The 11,645-nt window shown below is 46.8% G+C and overlaps 1 long non-coding RNA gene across 2 annotated transcripts in view; it reads left to right on the top strand.

Annotated features, from left to right (window-relative positions):
- The first annotated feature begins 1,169 nt into the window (after nt 1-1,169).
- The window catches only part of LOC111751390 (uncharacterized), a 44,049-nt gene continuing 33,573 nt past the window's right edge, over nt 1,170-11,645 (top strand). Inside the window, exon 1 of one of the 2 annotated variants that reach the window (XR_010319808.1) lies at nt 1,170-3,578. This is a non-coding gene — a long non-coding RNA (uncharacterized LOC111751390). Of the gene's footprint in view, nt 3,599-11,645 lie in introns of both variants that reach the window. The other variant, XR_010319807.1, reaches the window with a different exon arrangement.

Raw genomic sequence — 11,645 nt, 5'->3', positions numbered from 1 at the left:
CCAAATAGCCTTTCTGTGAGATGCGTTCCTGTGTCTCTCCGACCGCATAAGTGCTTAACTCACCTTTCCAATTGTCGGGCGCCACAGCGGGCCCTGTACTGGGGTACAAGGAACACTCAATCGCAGCCTGAGTCCATGTACATTACTCAGCCTTTACGGCCCTCTGTATAAGGCAGGTAAATCATTCTTCACTACCGCATTCGATGATGCTAGCGAAGTGCTTTGAAGGTGGTTCAACCTCGATGTACTGCCGCTTCCTCACTTCTTTGATTCAAAGGTTTGGTCAGGAGGTTATGCATTCTGGCTGAACGAGGTACTTGGAGGACGTAGCAACAAATCGAAGTTCTCCTCTTTCCTCTAATCTCAAAACCAAACTAAGTAGAAACCTTTACGTTTGCTAGGCAGTTTGTAGAGAATTTTAGCATCACTTATCTAATTTGATTTACTCAACATTTCTATCTTATAGATGAAAACTTTGAAAATCTATTGATGTTGTAACTCCTGGACCGGAAGTGAGACTTACTTTCCTTGTAGAATGCCTCGGATTTGTTGGAATGGCCTTTTGTCTTATTTCTGGGTAAATTTTTTTTTTTTTTTTTTTGAGCTGACTAGAAAAATCCACGGAAAACCCACGAAAAGAATGTCCAGCTTTCAATTTTTCAAGCCACGCCTGTTCTGCTTCCTCCACCCATGCAGCTCTACGTCAGTGTTTTAAGTCTCGCAATTTGCTCCAGTCGCCATATTCTTCTGTCGAGCCGGAGAGATCTGAACCCCGATGTTTCTGCCTTGGCGTCTCTTTCTGGAAGCGTTAGAGCCCTGAGATGGGCTTCGGGCATATTTCTCTGAAAAGCAAATCACCGAAATTAGTTCTAAAACTAGGTACAAGATCCTAGGGTTTTCGCCACACCTCCCCTTTATTTCTCCGGAAGTGTTGTCTTTGGACTACGTTTTCGTTGATGTTTGCTTTTTGCGGCCTAGCTCTCTTTTTTCCTTTTGTATCCTTTGTCCCTTGTCTATCCGGGCTGCAGATACCTGGTTTAATTTTTTTTTTTTTTTTGGTCTTTGCCCATCGGGGCCGTGGATACCTGCCTTTTATATTTTTTGTTTTCCTCGCCCATCAGGGCTGCGGATACCTGCTTTTTAATTTTTTTTTTCCTTAGCCCGTTAGGGCCATGGATAACTGCTGTGTCCCCCCCCCCCCACCCAACCACTGGCCCATCGGAGCAACGGAGACCTGTTCCTTTTTTCCCATAATTTATTTTTTGGCCCATCGGGGCTGTGGATACCTGCTTTTATTGTTTTTTTTTTTTTTGCATGCCCATCGGGGCCTCGGATACCTGCTTTATTTTTTTTTTCCCCTGCCCATCGGGGTCGTGGATACCTGCTTTATATTTTTTTTTTCCCCTGCCCATCGGGGTCGTGGATACCTGCTTTAATTTTTTTTTTCCTATCTTCCATCGGGTCTTTTTATGGATGTAGAAGTGTTGGGTTTTGTAGTTTATTTCACCATCTGGGGTATCTAATAATTTTGCTCCTGATCAGTTTGTGTCGTGTGAGTGAACCTCCGGCTTTGGCTGGGTGTAACTGCAGTTGGCTGAGATGGTCAGCTTGCAGAGGAAAAATGGCCGCTTTTCTGGATTGCCGCATAGCTGGACTGAGGGGCTAGTTGCTTGTGCTAAGATGAATTAGGGAGGAGAGTTGGAGAGCGAGACAAGCAGAGGCAGTTGTATGTGTTGCACGAGCTAAATGTCCTGAGTGCATTGACTTGCCACTCGTTAGGAGGTTTGCAGGACTTGAAACTGAAAGCAGTAAAACGGGGTCGTCCTGTCAGAGTGAAAGGGGCCAGCCGTGAAGCTAAGGAAACGGCGTAGGCACAGGCTTCGAAGTGGTGGTTTTGGTTAGAGACCTGTTAGGGGATTGGCATGAATCCTACCTGGTGGCCAGACAGCAGGGTCGTCCTGTCAGAGTGAAAGGGGCCAGCCGAAGCTAACGAAGGGCGTAGGCACAGGCTTCGAAGTGGTGATTTTCGTTAGAGACCTGTTAGGGGATTGGCATGAATCGTTATCTGGAGGCTGGACACCGGGGTCGTCCTGTCAGAGTGAAAGGGGCCAGCCGAAGCTAACGAAGGGCGTAGGCACAGGCTTCGAAGTGGTGATTTTGGTTAGAGGCCTGTTAGGGGACTTGCATGACTCGTACCTGGAGGCTGGACAGCGGGTTCGTCCTGTCAGAGTGAAAGGGGCCAGCCGTGAAGCTAACGAAAGGGCGTAGGCACAGGCTTCGAAGTGGTGATTTTGGTTGGAGACCTGTCAAGGGATTTGCAGGAATTGTATCTGGAGGCCGGACAACGGGGTCGTCCTGCCAGAGTGAAAGGGGCCAGCCGTGAAGCTAACGAAAGGGCATAGGCACAGGCTTCGCAGTGGTGATTTTCGTTAGAGATTTGTAAGGGGATTTACACGAATCGTACCTGGAGGCCGGACAGCGGGGTCGTCCTGTCAGAGTGAAAGGGGCCAGCCGTGAAGCTAACGGAATGGCGTAGGCACAGGCTTCGAAGTGGTGATTTTGGTTGGAGACCTGTCAAGGGATTTGCAGGAATTGTATCTGGAGGCCGGACAACGGGGTCGTCCTGCCAGAGTGAAAGGGGCCAGCCGTGAAGCTAACGAAAGGGCATAGGCACAGGCTTCGCAGTGGTGATTTTGGTTAGAGATCTGTAAGGGGATTTACACGAATCGTACCTGGAGGCCGGACAGCGGGGTCGTCCTGTCAGAGTGAAAGGGGCCAGCCGTGAAGCTAACGGAATGGCATAGGCACAGGCTTCGAAGTGGTGATTTTCGTTAGAGACCTGTAAGGGGATTGGCATGAATCGTACCTGGAGGCCGGACAGCGGGGTCGTCCTGTCAGAGTGAAAGGGGCCAGCCGAAGCTAACGGACTTAGGCGCAGACTTCAAAGTGATTTTGATTAGAGACCTGTTAGGGAATTTGCGTAAATCGTACCTGGAGGCCGGACAGCGGGGTCGTCCTGTCAGGGTGAAAGCGGCCAGCCGTGAAGCTAACGAAAGAGCGTAGGCACAGGCTTCGAAGTGGTGATTTTCGTTAGAGACCTGTTAGGGGATTGGCATGAATCATACCTGGAGGCCGGACAATGGAGTCGTCTTGTCAGGGTGAAAGGGGCCAGCCGAAGCTAACGAAAGGGCGTAGGCACAGGCTTCGAAGTGGCGATTTTGGTTGGAGACCTGTTAGGGGATTTGCGTGAATCATACCTGTAGGCCGGACAGCGGGGGGGTCGTCCTGTCAGAGTGAAAGGGGCCAGCCGAAGCTAACGGACTTAGGCGCAGACTTCAAAGTGATTTTGATTAGACACCTGTTAGGGAATTTGCACAAATCGTACCTGGAGGCCGGACAGCAGAGTCGTCCTGTCAGAGTGAAAGGGGCCAGCCGAAGCTAAGGACTTAGGCACACCCTTCAAAATGGCGACTCGAACTGTACGGCACTGCTTAATATGGCCGGCGGCTTTGTGCTGTTGTCTAAAATGGCGGCTCCAGTTTGCCGCAACGGCCAAATGGTGGGATGTCCACTACTTGGTGAGCGACTTTTTGTCCTGGTATGTATGTTGCATGATAGTGTCACATAGTAGTAGATGGCGGCTAAGGCTCTTGCTGCAGAGTAGAACCGGGAGGGGAGTGTTTGTCATGCACACTTCCTGGCATGTTTTGCCGCAGGGACAATATGTTAGGCCTTGTCACATAAGACCTATATGTCACATAAGACCACATGGCTGTTGGTTTCATGATCATGAGAGCGGGAGTTTTGCTCTTTAGTCTTGGCGGGCTTTGCATAAGGTGGGCCTGCTGTATTGTTAAAGATGGCGGGTTTTGCCGCCCGTGCCGCTCAAAATAACAGAAAAGGTAGGTAGAGCAGTGCCGGGTTGCCGCGTAACCAGACCAATCAGAAAGAGGGCGGGAGTTGGCAAACCAATTCGAATAGAAGATGCAAATTGACTGATTATACTGGTCCGCTACTCAACTGGATTTGGGTTAGTTAGCCTAACGGTTCAGCCAGGGGTTCGCGTTGTATGTGTATCACAGTGCGTGTTAACCGCGGTTGTTTCAAGGACATTGAAAGACAATTGACCTTTTAGCCACTACCATCTCCTCCGGCATTGCCTCCTCCAGTGCTGAATATATGGTCAGGCTGAGTTCATCCCATTCTAATGCGTTGGCAGCACCGTCTAAGGCGTCTATATTCTTTCCTGGCCTCTGCTCTTAATTTGCATCATGGTTATGAGTAGTGCCACAGGCGTGTCTGGTGCGGGTAAGGATTGACCTCAGATGATAGTTGACCAACATTTAGCAGAAGAGGAATCCGTGCCTTCTTCAAGAGTAAGGTCTCCCCCTTGGCTAATGGTGGGGTCAGGTTTTGATTTGTATCTATTTGTTCAATGTCAGTATATAGTCATTGTGTGCTTTGCTATTGCTTGAATTTAAGCCTTAAGTGACTAAAATAGGAATGTACTTAGGGGGTTTTATTCATAGAATTGATTTTGCAGTTACCGAGCTGTTTTCTTAAAATTTCTTTGGCTTGCCAATCTCTGTTACTATGAATTACCTTAATTTTTTTCCCCCTCCGGTTTTAGGTCATCAAAGTCAAACTATTTCACATTTTTAAAACCTTACTGAATTTTTTTCCCCAATTTAAATTGGCTCAATCTCCTTTGGAATTTTTTTTTTTTTTGAGTTTTATAGCACAGAAAAAGGTAATACAAAGTTTAACTTCATGACCCATGGTGAAAAGGAATATTTGAAGGTCCACCCCAGTCCAGGCCTTGCTCTAGCCCCCAACCATGATGCTGCACTAATTGACTAATGACCCTCTATCCTGCAGAAAACTTGAATTAGTATGGTCTTGTACTCTATATTCAGATTTACAATGGAGCATTAATGCTCACAATTTTAAATTTTCAGTGGTTTTCGGCTTCCCCCAGCATACAATTCCACTCCGAGCACCCCTACCCCAGCCTAGCCCCCAGCCCCTTGCCCAGCCCCAGCCCCAGCCCTGGCCCCGGCCCCGGCCCCGGCCCCGGCCCCAGCCCCGGCCCCAGCCCCAGCCCCGGCCCCAGCCCCGGCCCAGGCCCCAACCCCAGCCCCAGCCCCGGCCCAGACCCCAACCCCAACCCCAGCCCCGGCCCAGACCCAGGTCCATGTCTCCAGCCCCCACCCTACAGCCCAGTTTCTTCAAGCGCCACTCCACTTTGCACCGGTCGGTGTTCAAAATCAGTTGGCTGTTGCTCACCAACTGATCGGAATACCCAGTGAGTCGGAATCCACTAGAAGGCAACAGGTTTGGTTTTTCGTTTTATGTGTCTCGTTGGCATTGCTAATCCTAAGTGCACTACTTGAGACCCCGTTCTTAGTTAATGCACACAATCCCATTTGTCCATGGCGCTGTGTTGGGACAAAAAATCCCTTGCACTCTATGCGTTAATGTTAGGAGATGCTGATTCATCAAGACTTTTATATCTGACAATTACTGTCCATAATTCCAATTACTCATCATCCTTTCAATCCCCTGCCCCTAAGAAAGGAGAAACCATCCCTCTGTCATTGCTGCAATACTTACAATCCCAATTTTCTGTCTTTTCATTGTTGCGGGGCCGTACTCAGTGGCCTTCTCTTATATGCTGTTAAAAAGTGCTAACTACCTAAGGCTCCTTGCATTGAATCAAATTTTAATTGTTCATAATGTTGCCCACTAGACTTCAGTCCAAACCGTATTTGCATTCCTCATGGGGTGCAGACAGCCCAAGGCGTCTGTCTTCTGTTGGACAGTTGACATGCTCATTTCTAATTGTCATAGTCTTGCCCATCAAACAAAGGGGCACCCTACTTTTTTTGCCTTGTTTCTGGGGAGTCCTGCTCTTCTTGGACAATTAAAGTACAAAATAATAATTGTCCATTGTCTTGCCCCTTAATCACCCCCCATCCCCTTTGCATTGCTACTGGGCAGTGCTGACTACCCGAGACCATGTTTCTTGATTAATGAGTAAAATCTCAATTGTCCATTGTCCTGTTCATTACACTAGGGCCTTTGCAACCTCTTTGTATCACATCAGAGGGCTGATCCTCAAAGTCCCTTCCCTTGGATTATTGAGGGACACAATCATAATTGTTCATGATCCTGCCTAATAGAAAGACCCACCCATACGCTTTTCATTGCTCCTAGATGGAGCAGAACACCCACTGCCTTGCATTAGTAGATAAAATCCTAATTGCCCACGGTCCCACTCGTTAGTCTAGGATGTCCCCCGTCTCTCTGCCTTTGCTGCTGGGGAGTTCTTACTAACCAGAGCCCCTTCTCTTAAACTGTTGATGCAAATAATTGCATATATCCATGGTCCTATGCAATAAAAATGGATTCCCACTCCATCCCACCCTCTGTGGGATGTTGTTAGGGAGAGAAGATCATTCAAGAACCCAGCTCTTGGACAGTTAATTTGCACAGTTTCAGTTGTCCAGAGTCCTGTCCATTTGCAAGGGCCACTATGTCCCATTTGCAGACCATAAGATGGGCTGATCACCCAAGACTCCTTCTCTTGCCTTGTCGATGTCCATAATTGCATTTGTCACGATCTTGTGCATTAGCCCCACCACTCTTTGTATTCTATCAAGGGGCTCTGCTCTGGGAGAGTTTATGTGCACAGTCCTAGCTGATTAGAAATTAATATTTTTTCTCAGTATCCCTTCAAATTTTTACTTTACATCAAGGGGATGCTGATTACCCAAGGCCCCTCTTCTAAGATTGTTCATTTGAAAAAATTGCAGCTGTCCATATTTCCTGTAAATCTGGGATCCCATCCCATCATACTCCTTTTGCATTACTGCAGGGGATCCCAGTGCCGTCGAATCGATTCAGTCTCATAGCGACCCTATAGGACAGAGTAGAACTGCCCGATAGAGTTTCCAAGGAGCGCCTGGCGGATTTGAACTGCCAACCCCTTGGTTAGCAGCCGTAGCACTTAATCAGTACGCCACTAGGGTTTCCCGCTGCAGGGGATACTGACCACCTAAAGATCTTCTCTTGGGACCGTTAATGTACCAAATTGCAGCATGGTCCCTTCCAGTAAACTAAGATCCCATTCCCTCATGCTCTGTTAGCATTATAGCAGAAGGTGCCGATCACCAAGGCCCCCTCTTTTCCACTGTTAATGTGCAAAGTTGCATTTATTCCTCTTTCTGTGCGCTAGATAAAGACCTCACTTCGTTGGTATTGAGCAGTGGAATGCCCTCAAGAGCTTCACACTAGAATAGTTCATTTGAACAATGGTAATTGACCAAACCATGTCTTTCAGATCAGGTACCCCTGTACCCTTTTTGTTGTATTGCAAACGGTGTTAATTACCCTCATAAGTCACCTTTCCTAGGGACTATCAATGTGCAAAATGTCAGTGTCCATGGTCCCTCCCACTAAACTGATATCCCACCTCGTTTATATAACCGGACGCTAGCCACCCAAATTTCATTCTTTTGGGACTTGTGTATATATCTAATTGTCCGTGACTCTTAATGTGCGTGTTTCCGATTCTCCCTGATCTCTCCCAATAAGCTGACATCCTGACTTCTTTTATATAGCAGGAAGTACTAACCACCTAAACTCCTCCTCTTGGACTGTTGTTGTGTCAAACGTTAAGATCTTAGTCCCTCACACCTTTTGCGTAATAGCAGGGGGTGTTAACCCACCCTTCTATGCTGTTTAAAGGTGCATAATTGTAGTAGCCTGTGCTCCCTTGTGTTAGAGTAAGAGCCCGTTCCTTTCCTCCACTTGCATTGTTGCAGGGGTTGCTGCTGGCAAGCCAAGATTTGTTTTCTTGTATGTTAATGCATCTGTTGATGTGCACAACAGTCTTAGTTGTCCTGTGCAAAATCTTATTTGTTCAAAACCATGCCTGTTAGATCAGGATTCCTATTAAAGCTCTTCTCTTGGACTATGAATGTGTGTAATTACAATTGTCCAGGCACATCCTTCAAGTTAGACTGGAGTCCATGACTCTTCACACCTTTGCATTACTGCATGGGGTACTGAGCCCTTAAGGCCTCCTTTGCAAATTGTTAACGCATAAATTACAACTACATTAGAATCCTTCCCCCTCACACTCCGTTTGCAGTACAGCAGGAGTGTGTGACCCCCCCCAAGGCCCTTTTTCTTGACCTGTTCGCGTGCACAGGTGTGTTTGCCCCAGCTCTTGTGCACCAGACAAGTAGCCTCTCTCCCTCATCTTCCTTTGCTGTCCAGCAGGGAGGGCCCACTGCACAAGTCTGCTGCATTTGAATAGTCAAGATGCACAGTTGTAAGTAACCATACCATATCCTTTGGACATTAACTTGAGTAATTGCACACGGTTCATCCTATTTCATTCAGGTCTTATACCATCAGACCCCTTTTGCAATACAGCAAGGGTACTGACTACTAAGGCCTCTTTTCTTGGCCTGTTAATGTGCCCGATTGTATTTGTCAGAGTTCCTGCGCACTAGACAAGAAAGACCTTTCCCTCATCTTCCTTTGGCCTCCAGCAGGGAGGGCCCATTGCATGAGTCCTTTACATTCGGAAAGTCAAGGTGCACAGTTTTAAGTGACCACAATCATGTCCACTGAACATTAATGTGTATAATTGCAAGTGGTTCATCCCATTTGACCAAGGTCCTACCTCCTCACATTCACTTGGCAGTATAGCAGGGCTGCAGACCCCTAAAACACGTTTTCTTGGCCTGTTAATATGCATGATTGGATTTGTCCAGTTCTTGTGCACTGACAAGGAAACTCCCCCCCGCCCCCACCCATCTTCCTTTGCCTTCTAGCAGGGAGTGCCCAGTACATGAGTCCATTAAATTTCAATAGTCAAGGTGCACAATTATATGTGACCACAACAATGTCCTTTGGACATCAATGTATGTAATCGCATATATTTCATCCCATTTGAGTAAGATCCTACCCTCACACCCTTTTTGTGATATAGCAAGGGTACTGACCAATAAGACCTCTTTTCTTGGCTTGTTACTGTGCATAACTGCATTTGTCCGTGTTCCAGTGCACTATATTAGGACCTCATTCGCTGCTTCCTGTTCCAGTGCACTAGATTAGGACCCCAACCCCCCCGCCCCGTGCCTCCCCTTAGAGCACGGAGTGCCAACTACTTTTAAGATCCTTTTATTTGGACAGTCAAGGTACATGACTTTAATTGACCAAAACCGTTGCCCTTGGACATCAGTGTGTATAATTGCACATGGTTCATTCCATTTGAATAAAATTCTACCCACTTACACCATTTTTGCGATACAGCAAGGGTGCTGACCAATAAGACATTTTCTTGGCCTGTTACTGTGCGTAACTGCATTTGTCAGTGTTCCTGTGCACTAGATATGAACACTGCTCCCCTCCCCTCACCAACCCCCCCCCCCCAGTGCTTAGTGCTTTTTCCTTACTGCCGGGAGCACCCCCTAGTTTAAGATCTTTTTATTTGGACAGTCAAGGTACATGACTTTAATTGACCAAAACCATGTCCCTTGGACATCAGTGTGCATAAATTGTACATGGTTTGTTCCATTTGAGTAAGATCCTACCCCTTCACACTCTGCGATACAACAAGGATGCTGATTACTAAGACAAGACCTCTTTTCTTGGCCTATTACTGTGCATGACTACATTTGCCCATGTGCCTGTGCACTGGATAAAAACACTGCTCCACCTCCCCTTGCTAACTCCCCAGCACCTTTTCCTTACAGCAGGGAGCACCCACTGGTTTAAGATCCTTTTATTTGGACAGTCAAGGTTCATGACATTAATTGAATACGATCATGTCCTTTGACATCAATGTATATAATTGCACATGGTTCATCCATTTGCATAAGATCCTACCCCCTCACACACTTAGTGTGATACAGCAAGGGTAGTGACCACGGGGCCTCTTTTCTTGGCCTGTTGCTGTGCATAACTGCATTTGTCCATGCTCCTGTGCACTGGATAAGGACACCAAACCATCTTCCCTGCCCCCTCTACCCTAGTTCCTTTGCTTTACAGCAGGCAGTGCCCACTATGTTAAGATTCTTTTATTTCGATAGTCAAGGTACATGACTTTAATTGACCACAACCATGTCCCTTGGACATCAGTGTGTATAATTGCACATGCTTCCTCCCATTTGAATAAGATCCAACCCCTTCACAGATTTTGTGGGATATAAGAAGGGTGCTGACGACTCAGGCGTCTTTTCTTGGTCTGTTATGGTGCATAACTGCATTTGTCCATGTTCCTGTGCACTGGATAAGGACACAGCCCAGTCCTCTCTGCCCCTTCACCTTCGTAGCGCTTTGTGTTTGAGCAGGGAGCTCCCACTACTTTAAGATCCTTTTATTTGGACAGTCTAGGTACTTTAATTGACCACAACCATGTCCCTTGGACATCAGTGTGCATAAATTGTACATGGTTTGTTCCATTTGAGTAAGATCCTACCCCTTCACACTCTGCGATACAACAAGGATGCTGATTACTAAGACAAGACCTCTTTTCTTGGCCTATTACTGTGCATGACTACATTTGCCCATGTGCCTGTGCACTGGATAAAAACACTGCTCCACCTCCCCTTGCTAACTCCCCAGCACCTTTTCCTTACAGCAGGGAGCACCCACTGGTTTAAGATCCTTTTATTTGGACAGTCAAGGTTCATGACATTAATTGAATACGATCATGTCCTTTGACATCAATGTATATAATTGCACATGGTTCATCCATTTGCATAAGATCCTACCCCCTCACACACTTAGTGTGATACAGCAAGGGTAGTGACCACGGGGCCTCTTTTCTTGGCCTGTTGCTGTGCATAACTGCATTTGTCCATGCTCCTGTGCACTGGATAAGGACACCAAACCATCTTCCCTGCCCCCTCTACCCTAGTTCCTTTGCTTTACAGCAGGCAGTGCCCACTATGTTAAGATTCTTTTATTTCGATAGTCAAGGTACATGACTTTAATTGACCACAACCATGTCCCTTGGACATCAGTGTGTATAATTGCACATGCTTCCTCCCATTTGAATAAGATCCAACCCCTTCACAGATTTTGTGGGATATAAGAAGGGTGCTGACGACTCAGGCGTCTTTTCTTGGTCTGTTATGGTGCATAACTGCATTTGTCCATGTTCCTGTGCACTGGATAAGGACACAGCCCAGTCCTCTCTGCCCCTTCACCTTCGTAGCGCTTTGTGTTTGAGCAGGGAGCTCCCACTACTTTAAGATCCTTTTATTTGGACAGTCTAGGTACTTTAATTGACCACAACCATGTCCCTTGGACATCAGTGTGCATAAATTGTACATGGTTTGTTCCATTTGAGTAAGATCCTACCCCTTCACACTCTGCGATACAACAAGGATGCTGATTACTAAGACAAGACCTCTTTTCTTGGCCTATTACTGTGCATGACTACATTTGCCCATGTGCCTGTGCACTGGATAAAAACACTGCTCCACCTCCCCTTGCTAACTCCCCAGCACCTTTTCCTTACAGCAGGGAGCACCCACTGGTTTAAGATCCTTTTATTTGGACAGTCAAGGTTCATGACATTAATTGAATACGATCATGTCCTTTGACATCAATGTATATAATTG

The sequence above is a fragment of the Loxodonta africana genome, chromosome X, assembly GCF_030014295.1.
Source record: "Loxodonta africana isolate mLoxAfr1 chromosome X, mLoxAfr1.hap2, whole genome shotgun sequence".
Classification (NCBI taxonomy): domain Eukaryota; kingdom Metazoa; phylum Chordata; class Mammalia; order Proboscidea; family Elephantidae; genus Loxodonta; species Loxodonta africana.
This window is presented reverse-complemented; position numbering and strand designations above follow the sequence as displayed.